General features: G+C 49.3%; 1 protein-coding gene across 2 annotated transcripts in view; it reads left to right on the plus strand.

Moving 5' to 3' along the window:
• Positions 1-8,341: 8,341 nt before the first annotated feature.
• The window catches only part of ELMO2 (engulfment and cell motility 2), a 39,120-nt gene continuing 28,525 nt past the window's right edge, over positions 8,342-18,936 (plus strand). Inside the window, exon 1 of one of the 2 annotated variants that reach the window (XM_024128430.2) lies at positions 8,342-8,416. The gene's annotated coding sequence lies outside the window, so the exon portion shown is untranslated. Of the gene's footprint in view, positions 8,417-17,802; positions 17,888-18,936 lie in introns of those variants that run through there. The other variant, XM_024128431.3, reaches the window with a different exon arrangement.

An 18,936-nucleotide genomic window follows, 5' to 3' on the forward strand; every position in this document is an offset into this window, starting at 1 on the left:
CATCGGCCAGTACAGGAACCCTCACCCCACACCCAGGCTCTGATCTCTAGGGCTGGGCTTACAATTAGAGGGATGAAGGCAAGGGATGGTGAGTCAAAGGGGCCCTGGGTCAGCAAGACTACCTCACTCTCCCCCCACACCCAGCACACACACACACACACACACACACACACACACACACACACCCCACATCTGTTTGGCCATTAATAACAACCCCCAATGACTGAACGCCTATTCAGAGCTACAAGCAGAAACTTTACTTGGTTTTACCCCATATAACTCCCTCACCAGCCCCACGAATCAGTTTCTAGTATTATCCCTATTTTACAGATGAGGATGATACATTTCAGAGAGGTCAAGCAAACTGCCTGAGGACCCACGGTAAAGATGGCAATACTCAGCCTGCATAGCCATAGCAATCGTTAAAGTAGTGAAATTCCCACGCATTATTAGCTGGTAAATAGTAGATGCCTCAAACCCCTGAGCGTTTTCTCCACTCCCTCAGCAGCCCTGACCTCTCCCGCCACATCTAACACCTTCACCTCCCCACATTCCAGTAACTAAAGGGTTAAAGCAAAGCGGCCCTGGAAGGGGCAGAGAAATCCTCTAGGAATCTTCTCCAGGAGCTGTCTGTTCTGATCCATCAGTAGTCCTGCCTCACTGGCTGCTAAGTATTTCCCATAATTATTTAGGATGCTCTGCTTCTGTTGTAACTAAGATCTTCCCGCTGGAGAAGTAGATCCAGGGAGCCCAGCTTCGCGTTGGCCAGAGGGCTTATCTCCGGTTCGGGGGGGACGCAGTGGGCTGTAAGAGCAGTACCCCGCCCCCTTCCCCGCCCCCGCTTGAGTCCAGAAAGCAGCAGATTCACCACCAAATCCTAGTATGCTTACCATTTTCTAAGAAATTATTGAGCCATTGCTCTTTGTCTGCTCTCAGTGAAGCCATTTACAGGGTACTTGCCGGGGCGGGGAGGGCGCTCCGGGTCTAAAGAATGGCCACTTGGTGGTTTCCAGGGCATGGACGCCAAGGTTACAATCCGCTTGCTCAAGCCCCAGACCTGCCACTTAAGAGCCAAAGAGCAAATGACTTAACCTCTCTGTGCTTTAGTTTCCTCTTGTGAAAAATGGGAGTAATAATAATAATAATTCTGACTTCAGCAGGTTGGGGTGAAGGTTCAATTAGATGCAGTATGTAAAAGTCCCTAAGGGTAAATAAAATTAATGTAAAATCCTTAAAACAGTGCCTGTCCCTACCCTAATGCTATATTGGTAAGTGGTAGCTATTAGTTCTGTTTACTAGGTGTGCTAGTCACTTTGCAAATCTCACGGAATACACTGAACACGCTCCCCTGATGCCCTGCCGCAACACGCGCCCGCGCGCGCGCGCACACACACGGAGCTACGGCTGCAGGTAGATGATTTCCAGCGCCAGCAGAGGGCTCCGGGCTCACACAAGCGGCTGGAGGAGGTCCCTGCTGGGGCTGACAGCTGACGGCTCACCAGGGCCTCCACCTCCCACGCCCTACTCCACTTCCGCTCACACACATACAAGGTAAGCCCCCAGTTCCTGGAAGAACGATCTTCGCAAATTAAGTTATCGTGAGTTATGTGAACCCCCAACCTGCAAGAGCTGAAGCTAGACTTGCTGTCTGCCTCCTGCCCTTTGCTTCCCACTGAAAGAACCAAGTCACCATGACTTCTCTTAATGACGCTTTAGTCGCCTGGTTTAGTCATTTTTCTTCTCTTTCTGAGGCAGAGAGATGTCTTAAGGGAGACAGCGCAATGTTGCAGGAGAGACCCAGGTCTTGAAATTAGAATTGGATTTTAATATTGGCTTCACCACTCCACCAAATAACCCCGGGCAAATGGCTAACTCTCTGTGCCTCAGTTTCTTCATTTGTATAATAAAGGTAATAAGAGTATGTACCTCATAGGAATGTGAGGATCGAAGGAGATAAATCATGTAAAGACCTTATCGCAAAGTCTCATATGTATCCCGGCCTAACAAGTGTTTGACGAAAAGAGTGAAATGCCCAGGTGTATTGTTTTCAGTGATGAGTATAAAGAGAAGGTCATGTACTGTGAGGTCAGACTGACTTGGGTACAAAACAGGCTGCGTGGCAAGTTTCTTTGCATCTCTAAACCTCAGTCTTCCTCATCTGTAAAATGGGCACCCTGGGGCTTCCTTGGTGGCGCAGTAGTTAAGAATCCACCTGCCAATGCAGGGGACACGGGTTCGATCCCTGGTCCGGGAAGATCCCACATGCTGCGGAACAACTAAGCCCGTGTGCCACAACTACTGAGCCTGCGAGCCACAACTACTGAGGCTGTGTGCCACAACTACTGAAGCCTGCGCCTGGAGCCCCTGCTCCACAACAGGAGAAGCCACCGCAATGAGAAGCCTGCGCACCGCAACGAAGAGTAGGCCCTGCTCGCCGCAACAAGAGAAAAGCCTGCACGCTGCAACGAAGACCCAACGCAGCCAAAATTGAAATTAAAAAAATAATAATAATAAATAAAAGGACACCCTAGAGCTCCATTGAAAATCGGCAGTTTTTTTAAAATAAATTTATTTATGTATTTATTTTTGGCTGCGTTGGGTCTTCGCTGCTGCGCACAGGCTTTCTCTAGTTGCAGCAAGTGGGCTACTGTTCGTTGTGGTGCATGGGCTTCTCATTGCGGTGGCTTCTCTTGTTGCGGAGCACAGGCTCTAGGCCCACGGGCTTTAGTAGTTGTGGCTCATGGGCTTAGTTGTTCCGTGGCATGTGGGATCTTCCTGCACCCGGGCTCGAACCTGTGTCCCCTGCATTGGCAGGCAGATTCTTAACCACTGTGCCCCCAGGGAAGTCTCTAAGATTGGTAGTTTTAAATGAGATCATGTATGTAACAGTCCCCAACATAAGTCTTGGCACATAGTTGACCCATAATAAATATGGGTTCTATTTCTTTTAGCAGATAAATGTAGGTTTCGATTTTTATGAGCCACCATACCAGAAATCCTTCTGATATGGTGGCAGGAATTGTATTTCAACAATAATTGTTTGTGAGAAGGGATATGCTTAACTTATGAGTGTTTAGGAAGATTCAAACATAGCATGAGTCAAGTTCATAGAGACCAGTTATCCATGGTGTCTTTTTGTTTATTTGATGGTGTAATACATAAGATATTGACCATGTACTATGTACTAGATATGCTCTAGGTGCTGGGAATATAGCCAGGAACAAGACTATCAACATCCCTGCTGTCATGGAGTCTATAAGTAATGTGGAAGTCAGAAAACAAAGTAGTAATATGACATCAAGTGCAATAAAGGAGATTGGAGCAGGATAAGGAAACAGAGTGGGGTTGGAGGGGCTGGATGAGAGAGGATAGGGTGGTCAGGGAAGACTTGCCTGAGGAGGTATTAGAGCATGACCTATTGAATAAAGTGAAGAAGTAAGCCATGTGATGATTGGGGAAAGAGCATTCCAGGAGAGGGAACAGCAAGTGCAAAGGCACAGAGGTGGGAAGAAACTGTGTTCAAGGAATGGGAAATTAGACCTGTAAGACTCAAGCAGAGTGAGCTACGGGAGAGTGGAAAGTAGTCAAGTGCCAGATCATCTGAAGTCTTTTAGATGATGGTGACAATTTTGTCTAAGCCCCCCAGCACTCTAAAGATGGACCACAGTACGGCATAAGTGGATGCTGATAGGAATAACCAAAGCATCGATTTGTAGGGGAGAGGGGATGACTGCAGAAGCAAAATTTCTAGGTAGGTGAGAGGAGATGAAATACACCTGCACCTATAGGAGTGCCCTTACGGAGGATCAGAGAAGGTGCATTTGTAACAGGAGGAGACGCAGAACACTCAGGCTCTGATGCAGGTAGATTGGTGGATTTGCAATGAGAAGATGAGATTGTTTTCTTCTTATTGTTTCTTTTCCTTTCTTTTTTCTTTCTTTCTTTTTTTTTTTTTTGTCAGAGAGATAAGAAGGTCATCAATTAAGAGTAAGGAGTTGAGGGCAGAAGAGAGAAGATTCAAGATAGCCTCTAGGTGAGTGAGAGTGAATTGGCCAGGGATTTCCCCATGATGGGGAGGACCCATTTGAGGGTCTGTATTTTTCTCTGGCCCCAGTTAATTGCTGGGCACAGGTGTGACAGGTGGTGATTTAGGTTTAAGCAGAGTAGGGATTCTGCAGGTGAGTAGATGGAGAGAGAAGGGGGCACGCGTGTTGAGGGTGAACACAAGGGCGTGATGATAGTGAAGAACAGGGTAAGGCGGTGAGCTGGGTGAGGGGGGAAGTGAGGCCACAAAGGGCAGACTACACAAATGTGGAAGTCAAAGGATTGGAGAACTGGGAGAAGTATTTTGATATGCTCCAGTTTCAGATGTGATTTTAGAGGAACTAAAAAAATACAATGAATACTTATTGAAGGCCTGCTATAATTATTAAAACTACATACAATTTATTGAGCACTTATTATGTGCCTGGCACCCTGCTAAGTATTGGACATTCACTGTATCTCATTTAATTTCATGACTATCCATCAAGGTTGGTACTGTTATTATCCCCATTGTACAGATGAGGAGACTGAGCCTCAGAGAGATCTAGTAACTTACCCAAAACGCACAGCTGGTAAGTAACTGTATGGTTAGGCCATTCAGGATCGCTGTTTTCTTGCTCTCTCTGCATCCCTGGACCTGCTCAACCAGGCCCTGCTTCACTCACATGACTATCCAATTCTCCTAATTATAGGGCTTAATTAGTCCCTGGTAACTGATGTGCCAATTCCCCCTATAAATGGTACCCTCCTTCTCCCCCAGGTTGCAGAGGGAGACTCATGCCATGTCTTGCCCACCATCTGCCACACACAGTGGGGTGTCACTCTGGAACGCTTTGTGTAAGAGACCCCTGCCCAATAAGCCATAGATGTCTCTGTCTCTGTCTCCGGACTCTTTCTTCGGTCTTAGGGGCCTGCGAGGAGCAGTCCAACAGTTACAAAGGGGGCTCTGTATAATTACAAGAAAGAGGGATCATAACTATGTTGCCATACCAGCTGCCAGACACTGTGCTGGGTTCGTATAATGATAACATTCAGCTTCAGGTACATCTCTTAGTTGATCTCAGGCTGAAAACAGGGCATCTGGCCTCAGTTGCCCAGGGGTGGCAGCTGGGAGTGGGGGTGGAGGGATCTGGAATTCTTGTCTTGTGTGGAAGTCTTGGTGGAGCTGTCAGTAGGGGTGCCTGCCTGCCTTCGCTAAGGGGAGGGCATGTTACCTGAGCTCAGCCACTGGACTCTTGCTCCAGGGACCTTGACTCTGATCAAAGAAAGGTCTGATCAAGAAAGAGGAGAAAAGGATGGAACGAATTCCTTTTGCCTACCTAAACGCCCAAAGCATCTCCAGGCTCTGTCCTTTTCTAAGCCTAGTCCTCCAGCTTCCTGCCACCTCTGTGAATTAGCTACTAGCCTGCCAATATACTCCTTTTCTGCTAAAATTAGCCAGAGTTGGTTCCTGAAACTTGCAATTAAAGAACCTGCACTGGCAAATCATGGGGGGAAAGAGACAAAGTATTGTAAAGCTAAAGTGAATGATTTATTCCTTGGATAAATGTGTACTGAGCAGGGCCAGCACTAGGGTGAAGCAAGTGAGATGCCCAGGGCACAAAATTTAAGGAAGCTTTCACTCAACCCCCCTCCCCCTCAAAAAAATCAGTGACTTAAAGAACAAGGATTACTTCTCTTTCACATGAGAGTATGAAGTGATCTAGAATTGTTCCAGGTCAGCAGGTAGCGTTCTGCTCCATTCAGGGACACTGGCACTTTCTATTTGGTGATCCTATCATCCCCTAGCACATTATCATCATCACAAGGCCGGGAGATGGGGTTTTGGCGGACAGCTAGCAGACTCCACGGAAGTCATTGCCCACGTGGAGCCTATTTTCCAGCAGATTCTATTCTTAGCAATACAAGGCTGCTGGGGAAACATACTCACAGACTAGAGAACGAACTTATGGTTACCAGGGGAGGGGAGGGGGAGAGTTAGAGAGTTTGGGATTGACATGTACACACTGCTATATTTAAAATAGATAACCAGCAAGGACCTACTGTGTAGCACAGGGAACTCTGCTCAATATTATGTAACAACCGAAATGGGAAAAGAATTTGAAAAAGAATAGACACATGCATATGTATAACTGAATCACTTTGCTGTACACCTGAAACTAACAAAACATTGTTAATGAACTATACTCCAATGTAAAATAAAAAGTTTTAAAATAGTGATAAAAATATAAAAGGTTGCTGGGTATAAGCCTTTGGGGGTTCAGGGAGGGAGAGGTGTTTATGGGCTGCAGTAAATGGGGAAGGCAGGAAGAAGTGTGAGAATGTTCCCGAAGAGGGGAACTACAGGAGTTACCCCTGGAGCCTGGGAAAGGTAAAATGAACTTGGCCTGTCTTCTTGCAATGGGGCAGGAAAAAGATCTGCTAGACGAAGGTGGAACTCTCATGCCTTCTCACAACCCAGTTTTGTAGTCAGAAGATGAAATTGGGAATGAGGAAAGCTGGACCTGAGTTCTAGTTCCTGAGTTGACCTCAGGTATACTCCTTAACCTTGCCAAGCCTTTGATTTTTCTTTGTAAAATGATGAGGATGATAACATCATCAACAGTAATAATTCGGGCTTCCCTGGTGGCGCAGTGGAGAATCCGCCTGCCAATGCAGGGGACATGGGTTTGAGCCCTGGTCCAGGAAGATCCCACATTCCGTGGAGCAGCTAAGCCTGCTCACCACAGCTACTGAAGCCCGTGCTCCACAACAAGAGAAGCCACCACAATGAGAAGCCAGAGCACCACAACGAAGAGTAGCCCCTGCTCCCTGCAACTAGAGAAAGCCTGCACGCAGCAATGAAGACCCATCGCAGCCAATAAATAAATAAATTTATTTTTAAAAAACAATAATTCATTAATAATTAAAAAGAAGAGTATGAATAATAACAATGTTGCTGTGAGGATTCCACAAAGCAATGGTCTGTAAAAGGCTTTGGTAACCAAAGCACCCTAGACTGGGGGTGGGCAACTTACAGCCACAGGCCAACGCCTATTTATTTTGTAAATAAAGCTGCATTGGAACACAGTCACCCTCATGGGTTTACATCGTCTGTGGCTGCTTTCACAGTACAACAGCACCGCTGAGTAGTTTTGACAGAGACTGTATAGCAAAAAGCATTCACTATCTGGATATTTATGGAAAGTTTGCTGGTGACTTCTGCAAGGGCTGTAGTGATGTTAGCTGTTATTAAGCCTCAACCTCCGTGAGCATCGTTGTATTCACCAGCAAAAGAGGACTAATAAATACCATCTTCAGTTCCAAGATGTTTTGAGGATCAAATGAAACAATATATGTAAAACTGCTTTTCAGATGCTTTGCAGACGGTGAAGTGCTATATAAATGGCAGTCGTTATTTAGTGTCTTTGCTGAGTGTCAGTTTCATTATTTAGTCTCTCCCTTGAGCATCTATAAAACGGAAAACAAAATACCCACCCCTCGGGGTGGTTGTAAGGATCTATGAGACAAAAAATGGTTAGAGCATAGACTTTAGAATCAAACAAGCACGGGCTGGCCTCTTGCTCTGCCCATCACTAGTTGTACGATCAGGGGACCCACATAACACCTGCATTAGAGTTGCTGTGAGTGTAAAGGGACGTGGCACGAGTGAGGCGCTGGCGCAGTGCCCGGCCTTGTTCCGATCTGCAGGTGCAGTGACGAATACCACCTCCCACGGGTCCCTACCAACAGTACAGCTGAGCTGTACCCCTCTGCCTCTGCTCCGCGCCCACGGTCAGCCCTGGGTGCCGGTATAATTAGCTCCGGCTCGGTGGTGAGCAGCCACGGCTGCTCAAAGCCTCTGACACGACTGTCACCTCCCACTCAGTTCTCCAAACCACAGTTATCCCACTGTTGAGTGCGTTACATGCCTGCTGGGCACCGGGCTGAGTGCCACCAGAGGACATCTGAGCCCTCAAAACCTCTGATTTATCACAAGGAACACGGGCTGTGCCAAAAGAAAAGTTTCGGAGAGCGTTGGGGGTTGCGGGGGAAGAAATGCAGCCTCTTGCGTTTGCTGAGAAATCCCATTCTTCCAAAACCCAGAGCCCGCGGCGAGGGAGACAGCCTGTGTTTTTAAGAGGCCTCCGCTAGCAGGGCGGGGACCGGCGGCTCCTCACTCCCAGACCCGGCAGCTGGTCCCGCCCTCTTTTGAGTGACAGGCAAACAACCCAATTGAAGGAGGAGGGTTCAGCGTGACGGCAAAATGGAGCAATAGGAGCCCGGATCGGCCTGCGTGGGGCGGGGCCCCGGGAAGGCGGGGCCGGCGGAGGCTAGTGGAGCGGCGGCTGGGAGACCTGGGCGCGGGAGCTGGGCCTAGGTCGGCTCCCTGGTGAGTGTGGGACGCGCCGGGGGTTGGGGCGCGCCAGGCCGCGGGGAGGGCCCTGGCCCGAGGGACGCAGGGCGGAGAGGCCGGGCCGGGAAGTAGGCGGAGGGCTGCGGCCTGCTTCTGCCCAGAGGCCTGGGGGGCTGGAGAGGGCCGGCTTGGGATGCACCGCGCAGGTTCGACAGGCCCCTGAGGGGTCGCGGCCCAAGTGGGTCCGCCGGGCCCTAGGGTCACTGGGTCCCCGACCCAGAAGGGTCGACGACGGGTGGGAAAGAGGGCGGACCAAGCCTAGACGAGCGGGGTCTGGGCCGGGTAGGGGTCTCGGGGTAGGGGAGGAGGAGGGTGGGAGGATGGAACCCGGGGGCGAGACGAGACGGTGCGGGGAGGGAGGGGACGGGAGAGGGACCAGATGGGAGAGGGCTCGATAGGAGCCCAAAGAGTGTTTGGGGCTGGGTGGCACCCATCCGAAGCCCCGGAGTCTCCCTTGACATCGCTACCCCCTCCTACACACACAGACACTGCTCATCACCCCGCCCCGTCGATCCGGCCGGCTCAGTGACCCCCCAGGCCGTCTACTTGCATCTCCGCCGCTTCCCCCTCAGTTCAGGCCTCTCTCGCCTCTTAACCTGGATTGATGCAGTGTCCAGAACCGATCTGCACACAGGCACTTGCGCCGCTCCCCAGCGGGCCTCGCACCGTGGTCAGAAGGATCTTTTCAAAATACAGATCAGATCCGGACGCTCGGCTGCTTGTAACTGGCTGGCTTCCACCTCCTGCAGGGCCAGCCCCAGATCCTCACCCAAGCCCTGGAGGTGGAATCCCACCGACCTCTCCTCCCTAGTCTCAGTCTACTAACCCCTCTTGCCCAATTCTCTTGTCACACTGGCCTTTTCATGTTCCTTCTACATACCAAGCCCTGGCCCAACTCAGGGTCTTCACCCTTAGCCTTCCTGCTCCCTGGGTTTATCTTCCCCGCCTGGATTATTCCAGTCAACTCCTCTTTATCTTTCAAATCTCCACTCAAGTATCACTTCCCCAGGAGGAGTCCCTGGTCCTCGATTCCCCCACCAAGTGAATTCCCCACTTTCATCACCCTCTGTACTTCTCCTTCACAACACTTGAAGAGCTGCAGTTTTATATTTATTTATGAAAATATTCATGTCTGTCTGTTCCCACCAGATAATAAGGTCCACAAGGAAAAAGGTAGTGTCTGCTTTTGCTCCTTGTATCTCCAGCATCTTGCCCAGAGCCAGGCACTGTAAATATGTACTGAATGAATGGAGGACTTGGCTCTGGCAGCAGGAACAAGGTGTGAGTCGTCTCTGATGTCCTACACAAAAACTGTGCCAGCCTCTGTGCTAGAATAATGCTGTCCAATGGAAAGATAATGCAATATAAGTAGTTACAAAATTTTTAGTAGCCACATTAAAAAAGCAAAAAGAAACAAGCGACATTACTTTTTGTAATATATTTTACTTAACCTAATAGATTCCAGAATGATATTATTTTGACATATACTCAATGTTAAAAACGTTATTAATATTTCGCATTTCTGTGTGTGTACTAAGCCTTTGAAATCTGGCCTGTGTTTTACGCTTAGAGCCCATCTCAGCTCATGGTAAACACACTACCAGTGCTCAATAGCCACACATAGGGGTGAGCAGTGCTAGAAGCTTTACACACCTGTGGCATTTAATTGCCTTCAACCTTTTGAGATGACTGTTGTTGTCTGCATTTTACTAATAAACATAATGAAGCTCCTAGAAGTTATGTTGCCTGCCAGCAATCATCCTAAAGTTTGTGAGTGGAGGAGGCAAGATGAGGACCAGGACCTCCATCTGTTCATCTGGAGTTTGGTCCTTCTGTACCCTATGCTGCCTCGAGGAGGTGCCAGGGGAGTTTGGGGGTGCAGGAAGTGGGGGCTAAACTTCTAGAAAACAATGGCACCTGTGGGTTTATGCATATTCGGTTTCATCCATGCAGAGACAGTGTGTCTGGGTGCATCAGTACCACCTGCCTAGGTGGATCAGGAACAAGTGGATTTGATGCATTTGAAGAAAAAACCTGCAAGGCCACTGCTTCTTGATCCAGTCACCGGAGCTCAGCACAGTCAGCACCAACTCAGCCTGGTCCCAGGACCTGGGTAGAAAAATGTACCCAGACCGCAGCATCTTGTACAGGGCCTGAGTTAAGAGTCTGGCCGTTCAGTTCAGCAGTTGCTCACTGAGTTGAGGTCCCCACTACCGTGAGGCCAGCACTGTTCTAGGCCATTTAGGGTGACTGGGGAGTATAGATCACAGCCCTCATCTTCAGGATGCCTACTGGGTACTTGGAAAGACAAGACCAGACCACAAAATGATTAGATGAGGTGCAGGACACCGGGCGGTGTAATGAAGAACCGGAAACAGTGGTGTGCAGAGGCTGCAGTGGCTGTCTAGGCCACGCTGGGTAATGTGTTGCCAAGTGTGGATTTGGATTCCTCTGCAGGGGTAGGGGGGTACTTCGTAGTTTGCTACAGTTCCCACATAGATGCCGCTTGGCATATTTACTTACCGGTCTGGCTGCTTAAGCAGCCAGAGTTTGTAAACCCATTAGACATACTGGTTTTAATTGAGTCACTAGAAAAGATTTGTTGAGCACCTGTTATGTGCCAGGCATTGTATAGGCCACTGCTCTGGAACTGACTGTGAAGCTCTCCAAGGTTCTTCTGCTAGGAGAATAATAATAGTAAAAAATAATAATTTTATATTGATTTTCCTCCCTGATTGCCTTCACATATGTTCTGTCATTCTGTCATCAGTATACTAAAGCCTGGCAGGTAGGGCTTTCTTATGCCAGGGAAACATGGTTACAGTGCTTTTGCAACTTCTTCAAGTCCATACTGTTGGAATTCTGCTTACTCTGTGTCAGGTATTATGCTTAAATGATTTACGTGTATTATCCCACCCCATGTTCACAGCAACTTTATAGAGTAGGGTTGATTCGAATCCCCGTTTAACAGATAAGGAATTCTTAGAACTGGGATCCAAACCTAGGTCTGTTCCACTCCAGAACACAAGCTCCTTACCTTGTTAAGTTACTCTGCCTCGCTGGAAGGCCAGGGTTGGACAAGACCTCACAAAGGTCTCGTCCGACCTCCTCGTGCATATCAGGACCTGAAGTCCAAAGAGGCTTGTGCTCGTGGCAGAGCTGGGCAGTCAGGTCTCCTGTGCTGCAGGGCCAGGACTAACCCAGAAGGGAGGGCCGAGGCCTTCTTTGGTTCCTGACTGCTGGTGTGGCCTTGCCAGCTTCTCTGGACCTCAGTTCCCTTATTTGTAAAGTGAGAGGCTTGGCCTGATTTTGCAGTGAGAGCAATGCTGTGTGGTTGGGGTCAGTATTGAAGGAGTTGGGCCCCCAGCCTGGGGTTTCAGTCATAACCCAGGGCTTCGCAGCCCCGCGCACCCCGTCTCCACACAGGCTCTGCCTTCCCGCGGCAGCCGCGGTCCCATGAAGGCAGACAGTACTTCTGGTTCATCTGTGTTTTCCACTTCAGTTTCTGTTTCAGTTCCAGAAACTGAGGCAAGTGGGCTGGAAACACAGACCCCCTTCTGCGTCCATCTCAATGACTGTAGGGCTTTGTGGAGTTCTAGGCGGTGGCTCGTCCTCTGTCATTAGAGTTTTTGTTCTCTTTTAGAGGCGGTCAGGTCTAGGGGCATCTTGGAGGGTATTTTTGGTGTGGAATTCTGTGGGCACAGCTGTGTGCCAGGCACGGTGGGCAGGGGAGTAGCTGCGGACTCGATGAGTCCCTGCCCTCAGCTAGCAGCCCCTGAGCTGTGGCTCCCAGCCCTGCTGCCCATTAGAATCACCTGGGGGTGGGGGGTAGGGGGGTGGTTTGCAGTGACCTGGGGTGGGCACGGATGAGGCGCAGCCAGAGCTGAGACCCACTGGTGTAGAGTCTGCACCTGGGGATCTTGTTTGAAGGCAGGTTCTGATTCAGGGGGTCTGGGCTGGAGTGGGTGATTCTGTGTTACAGGCTCCCAGGCAACATCGGTGGTGCTGGAGTGCAGATCACACTCTGAATAGCACAAGGAAAGGCTGCACTTAGAGAGTTATGAATCAGTGGGATTGTGACAGTGTGTGTAAAAGACGGGAGGGCAGATGAGGGCGCAGTTCATTTTGTCTGAGGGGAGAGGACCAGGAAGGCCACACAGAAGAGTGACTGTCTGAGCTGGGCCTTGAAGCTCGAGTAGAAGTTTGGCAGCTGGACCAGGTGGAGGGAGTAATGGCAGAGGCACCAGTAAGACTTAGAAGAGCCTGATGTTTGGGGGAACAAGGTGGTCTGCTGTGATACTCGGAGTATCTACGAGGGCGGTCTGAAGGCCATGGTGGGACTGGAAGGGGCTGGGTGCTCTCCTGCGGAGTCTAAGCTCAGTTCTGTAAGGATAGGGACCTTGCAAAAGGTTTCTAAGCCGAAGAGGAGAGCTGAGTGCTTCTCAGGGTAGGTGTTACGTGAAAAGAAGCCCAAACAGTTACCCTGTTCCCATGCCCTTCCTCACTGCACTTGTGGCCCTAAGTTAGTGGCTTTTAACTACGTGTTTGGGTGAGTCTTGTGTCCAAGAAATTTCAACAGAAGGGAGAAATCTCAGCTGCCATTGGTATGATGGTCCTTCTCGGCGTTTCTAGCAGTAAATGTCAGGACCTGAATCTTCGAACCCAGTTTCCCTCCCTGTACCTCAGAGTCTCACCCTCATTCAGGGGTCCGAACTAAGGGAAGTTAAGTCACTTCTCAGGGCAGAAGGTTTCAGAGGTTTCAATCTCTGTTGAGATTGTGCTCTTGATTAGAAAGAGGGTGTGACCTCTGGTTGCCTTCCTGGAGCGGTGCTTTCTCTTGCAGGAAACATAAACCAAACTCACCCATGCCTCCCCCACCGAATCAAAAGCAAAAGAGCAGAACAAAAGCACCCGTCAATCCTTATCCTTAAAGGAATGAGGGGGGGAGAGTGCGGAGCTGGAACCTTCTGGCCTTCCTCCATCTGAATTCCTTACTAATGGGAAGGGATTGTCTTTCACTTCCTTTCTGCTGGGCTCTGAGAATCCAGCTCTCTGGAGCTGTCCCTGCAGGGGTGATTGATTGATGGGGCTTTGTGGTGCCTTTTGTAACTGCGCTGATTTTATAAGCACACCTTCCAGAAGCCACTTAAAGAATACTCATTGGAGACACAGAGGTCCTGTTTTTCTCTTGTTTCCCCGACTTTGCCTTTGAAAACCTGGGCTCTCATTTTCCTGCCTTAGAGTAGAATTATCTTCCCCAGATCAGTGTGTGCCTGTCTCCTGTCTGGTGACATTTAGAGCTTTCCCAATCATCTTTATATCTGTAATACTTGAGAGGGGGTGGGAGGGTGGGATGGAGAGTCTTTTAATCAGAAGGGGTTGATTACTTCTTTGCCTTCTGGGCCTGGATGTGGAACTACGGCTCCCTCATCCTGGCTGTTTGCTCTTGAACTCTGTAGTGATGCTGAGGGGTAGGGCAAGAGGCTATTTATAGCCCTGAGAATTTTGCAATGTTACTGAATTGCTTCGACCTAATTTCCACTTCCTTTCTAAAGTGAAAATGAAAAGAGTGAGCAAACGAGAGCTGGAAGGGCTCCCCACAAGGAGATCCTTTATCTGGGGACTGTTACCTGGAGAATATTATTCTTGTAGTCTCCTATGTCCTGACGTTGCCATAGGGAGAAAAGCGGAGGGATGTTTTCCCCCATCTTTTAACTAGAGTCAGGGGTGCTAAATCTGATTTTCCAGTGAGACACGTCCTAATGTTAGATGTGAAAACAGTGAAAATGCTGTGGAGTTGGAAGGTGGTGGGTCGAGGAGGGAACACACAACCAGAGTCTTCCTGCCCATCCACTGCCGTGTGGAGCCGGCCCTGGTTTGTAGGAGTTGAGGAAGTCAGAGCTGTTGGATTTGAGCAGATGCTCATGGAACCGTAACTGTGTGACAGGCGCTGTGCCAGCCAATGAAGCTGCAGGGTTGGCCTTGCCCCGGGGGAGGAGAGAGCTGTGGGAATATAAAACTATAACGGGGTGGGACAGGAGCCGTCACAGAGCTGTGGACAGAATGCCACGAGAACACGGCCCGTCCTGTTTCACTTTGCTAGAGAAACGGGGATGGGGTGGGGAACTAAGACCGGTACAGAGAGGAAGTGACATCTGAGCGGGGCTCTGAAGCTTGAATATGAGCTCTCCGGACAGTCGGAGGAAGGAAAAAAATGCAAAGATACAGAGGAGGAGGGGGAACATGGCCTGCCTCGTAGAAATAGCAAGTAGTCCAGGAAGGTCTGGCTAGACTGTGAAGGGCTGAGCGCCGCACAGGGGAGTGGGGGTCACCTTCTTTAGACAGTGGGCTCCGTCGTCTGTCACAATGGTGAGCTCCTGTCGTTGGTCTCTGAGCCCCGGTGTGCTTCATCTTCAGGTCCAGCGAACCCAGATCCTCCACAGAGCGCCTGCTGTGGGAACAGTGCCACCTGCTTTCCACGTGGCTTTCAATCAGCCAGACTGGCTGGGGTCAGATTCTGGCCGTGCCGCTTACTAGCTGTGTGACACTGAGCACAGTACTTAATTTTTCTGAGCCTCTATTTCTTTTTTAAATTTTATTTATTTATTTATTTATGGCTGCGTTGGGTCTTCATTGCTGCGCGCGGGCTTTCTCTAGTTGCTGCGATGGGGTCTACTCTTTGTTGCAGTGTGCGGGCTTCTCATTGTGGTGTCTTCTCTTGTTGTGGAGCGCAGGCTCTAGGCACGCGGGCTTCAGTGGTTGTGGCTCGCGGGCTTAGTAGTTGCGGCTCGCGGGCTCTAGGGCGCAGGCTCAGTAGTTGTGGTGCACGGGCTTAGTTGCTCTGCGGCACGTGGGATCTTCCTGGACCAGGGCTCAAACCCGTGTACCCTGCATTGGCAGGCAGATTCTTAACCACTGTGCCACCAGGGAAGTCCCTCTATTTCTTGTCTGTAAAACCGGGATGATACATCACACAGGGCTGCTGTGTGGATTAAATGAATTAATATGTGGAAAGCCCTTAGAACAGTGTCCTAGCACTGTGTAAATGTTAGCTAATGTCGTCATCCTCAGCAAAGGAAGTATTATGTAGAGGGAAGAGAGCCAACTTTGAAGTCCTAACACCCAGTCCTGAGACCCAGTTCTGATGTGATTTCTTTCTCTCTTTTTTTGTGGCGAAGAGGTGGGAAGGAGGCATGTGGAAGATACGTTTCTCATCCCATGTGAACTTCAGTTGCCTCAGCTGCAATGGGATGACTTCCAGGGTTCGGGTGAGCCTCGGCGGTAATAATGCTGCAGACGTGTGATCAAATGTTAAGAGGCTGTCTGCCATTACTGTTGCATACAGGATGCCTTGCCATAAAGTCACCACAAAACTGAACTGTTTTAAGCAAACCAGACCTATCTAAGTGGGTTTTGCTCTTCATTATTTCAGCCAGTGGTAATCAAGGGCCTGCTCGGTGCCATCATCTTGTGCCTGTTAGGCTGCTGTCTCTTCAGCCCTCCGTTTAGAGCTCCTTCAAAGCTGGGGGCTCACCCTTAGGCTGAGGCTTTTTCGTTGCAATGAGTAGAAACGCAGGCTAGTTTAACTGAGAGTTTTATTGGCAGGAAACAGGGGAACTTCAGGTACCCCAACTGTAGGAGGTGTAGCCATGGAGTCTGGAAAGTCTTCAGACACAGGCTTTTTCCACCTCTTTCTGGGACTTTGTGGTTTCTGGTTTCTGGCCTCCACTCATCCACACATTTCTGGATTCTTCTTGCTGAATAGCTTCCTCTGCACGGCTCTTGGTTTTTGCTTCTTGGTGTCTTTGGCCTGCTGCGGTACCTGCTCTGAGGCTGACTGTGGCCTTTCTGCTCCAGGGCCCGTTGTCACCCGTCTCCTTTAGTCTGTGTCTTCAAGCTCAAGAGAGAGAATTGGATTAGTCCAGCTAAGCTTGAGTGTTCACCTCGGTCCTGTTGGCTGTGGCATGGGTGGGGAGGGTGCCAGGACACGTGGGCTGCCTGGGCATATTGGGAAAGGGCAAAGTCGCTGAGAATGGGGGCTTATAGTATCTCTGGAATAGTCCTGGTGGTTGCAAATCCCTGTGCTTTAAAATGGATATGAATTTTTGGAACATACAAGAATCACTCAGGGCTGACTTTAATAAAGAAAGAGATAGGGACTTCCCTGGTGATCCAGTGGTAAGGAATCTGCCTTCCAATGCAGGGGACGCGGGTTCGATCCCTGGTTGGGGAACTAAGATTCCACATGCTGTGGGGCAACTAAGCCTGCACGCCACAACTACTGAGCTCATGTGCCTCAACGAGAGAGCCCGCGTACCGCAAACTACAGAGCCCACACGCCCTGGAGCCCGTGCACCGCAACTGGAGAGAAACCCGAGCAGACTGCGCGCCCTAACGAAAAGATCTGTGTGCTGCAACTAAGACCCGATAACAGCCAAAAAAAAATAAGGGAAATAAATAAATATTTTTAAAAAGAGAGATAATCAACCTAGGAAATGCCATGTGGTGTCACAGTAAGGTGGAACTGTAAAATAATGAACTTTAGCTTTGTTTGTCTCCAAAGACAGTATCCAGAAAGGAGTTCCAGGGACTTCCCTGGCAGTCCTGTGGTTAAGACTCTGCTCTTCCGATGCAGGGGACGCGGGTTCAATCCCTGGTCAGGGAACTAAGATCCCACATGCCACGCACAGAAAAAAAACAGAAACAAACAAACAAACAAAAACGAACAGAAAGGAGTTCCAAAAAATATGATTTGTTTCTTAGCAGCACCATTGAAATAAGGGTGTAACTCCTTTTGGAGAGGGACATGTGTACATCACCCAGACACTCAGTGATGGAGCTGTGACTAGGTCCTGAGTCCTCTGGCTCTGAATCCAGATGCTTCAGCAGGGAAAATCATCCAGCCCAGCGCTCTTCCTCTTGCACCTACACTGCCTACTTATTTTAAAAAGAAGAAGAAACTAAACTAAATAACAAATGGTCTTAAAGGCCATATTGTGCATTTCCACACATATGAAGTACAAAAGCAGGCAGAACAAATCCATGGTGTTGGAAATCAGAAACAAGTTGCCTCTTGGAGGGCTGGCAGGTGCGGGGTTGACTGCAAGGAGGTAGGAGGGAATTCTGGGGGCTGTGAAAATGTTCAGTGTCTTGTTTTGGGTGGTGGTTACAGGACGGTATGTGTATTTCTATTTTGTATATATATTTATATATATACACGTATATACACATAAGCTCTGCATTTTATTATTTGTAGATTGTATCTCAGTCAAAAAAAATGATCTCACAACTGTACAGTCATACCTCCTAATTATGGCAGATTTAGATAAGGATAAGGACTCCTGCCCTAGGCATCTGAGATTCACGGTACCACCCCTGCTTTGCTGTGTCACTGGAGCAGAGCATCTCGACCAGGACTTCTTCTGATGGGCCCGTTTCTTTTCACAGGTTTGTTGTGTGTCTAGGCACATAAAAATTACATGTGAGAAATTCTGCCTGGAGCTGCAGAAGTTGTGGAAGCTCTCAGGGCCATGAGACCGGCCCACTTCACCTTTAGGCTTGATTTACTTGCAGTGAGCAGAAATTCAGGCTAGCTCAGCCCGGGGTAGGGGTGGGTTGGGGGTGGGTAGCACTGGCCAAAGTCAACTCCATGTTCTATCACCTTCACTGCTTATAAGCTGGGTGAATTGGGCACCTTAACCACACTGAGTTTCAGTTTTGGTGTCATCAAATGGAGGTAATCCTGTGCTGCCTACTTCATAAGGCTGCTGGGAGGACTCAACAGAATAAGTGATGGCACATTGAAAACCATCTCTTCTGTGCTGCCATGTTCTGGAAGTGCTGGTATTTTTGACAGTCGACTTCTGAATCACCCCATCCTGATCAGGAAATGGCCAGGAAAGCTTCTCTCTTTCTGAGACCTGTAGATTTGTAGGGAAAGGGACTTGTACCCTTGTCACCAAAGAGGTTAGTACTTACAAGGCTGTGAGAAATAACAACTGTGTTTGGGCCGAAAAATTGATGGCCTCCACAAATACCAGCTCAGCACAGCTATGCCGCATGTTCCAGGAGAGGCGGGCGGTCTCCATTAGTGAGGCATGGATTGTGGGCAAGTGGCTAAACCTGGGGGTGCAGGAGAAAGGCCTCTTTCGTGAAGAGAGAGGCCACTCCTGAAGCTGCAGGCATGGAGTGTAAACACACATTGAAATAATCCATCAGCGGGGTGACCTCCCCTCATCAGACCTTGGAGAGAGAATGCTTTAGCTACTGCCCGGAACACCACTAAGCTCGCAGAGTTGCCTAGGATACCAGTCACGTGGGCCCACCTTCCAGACTTGTTCAAAATGATTTATTTTCCTTTATTTTGGAGAGCAGTGGGTCAGAAGCGCTTCTGATGCCTTGTCCTCCGATAGCTGGGCCCTTGTGTGAGGGTGTCCTCACCTCCCTATGCTTGTGCCCTCAGCAGCCCTTGCCTTTGGCAGTTGGGACTAAAATAG

This window comes from Physeter macrocephalus, chromosome 14 (assembly GCF_002837175.3).
Source record: "Physeter macrocephalus isolate SW-GA chromosome 14, ASM283717v5, whole genome shotgun sequence".
Classification (NCBI taxonomy): domain Eukaryota; kingdom Metazoa; phylum Chordata; class Mammalia; order Artiodactyla; family Physeteridae; genus Physeter; species Physeter macrocephalus.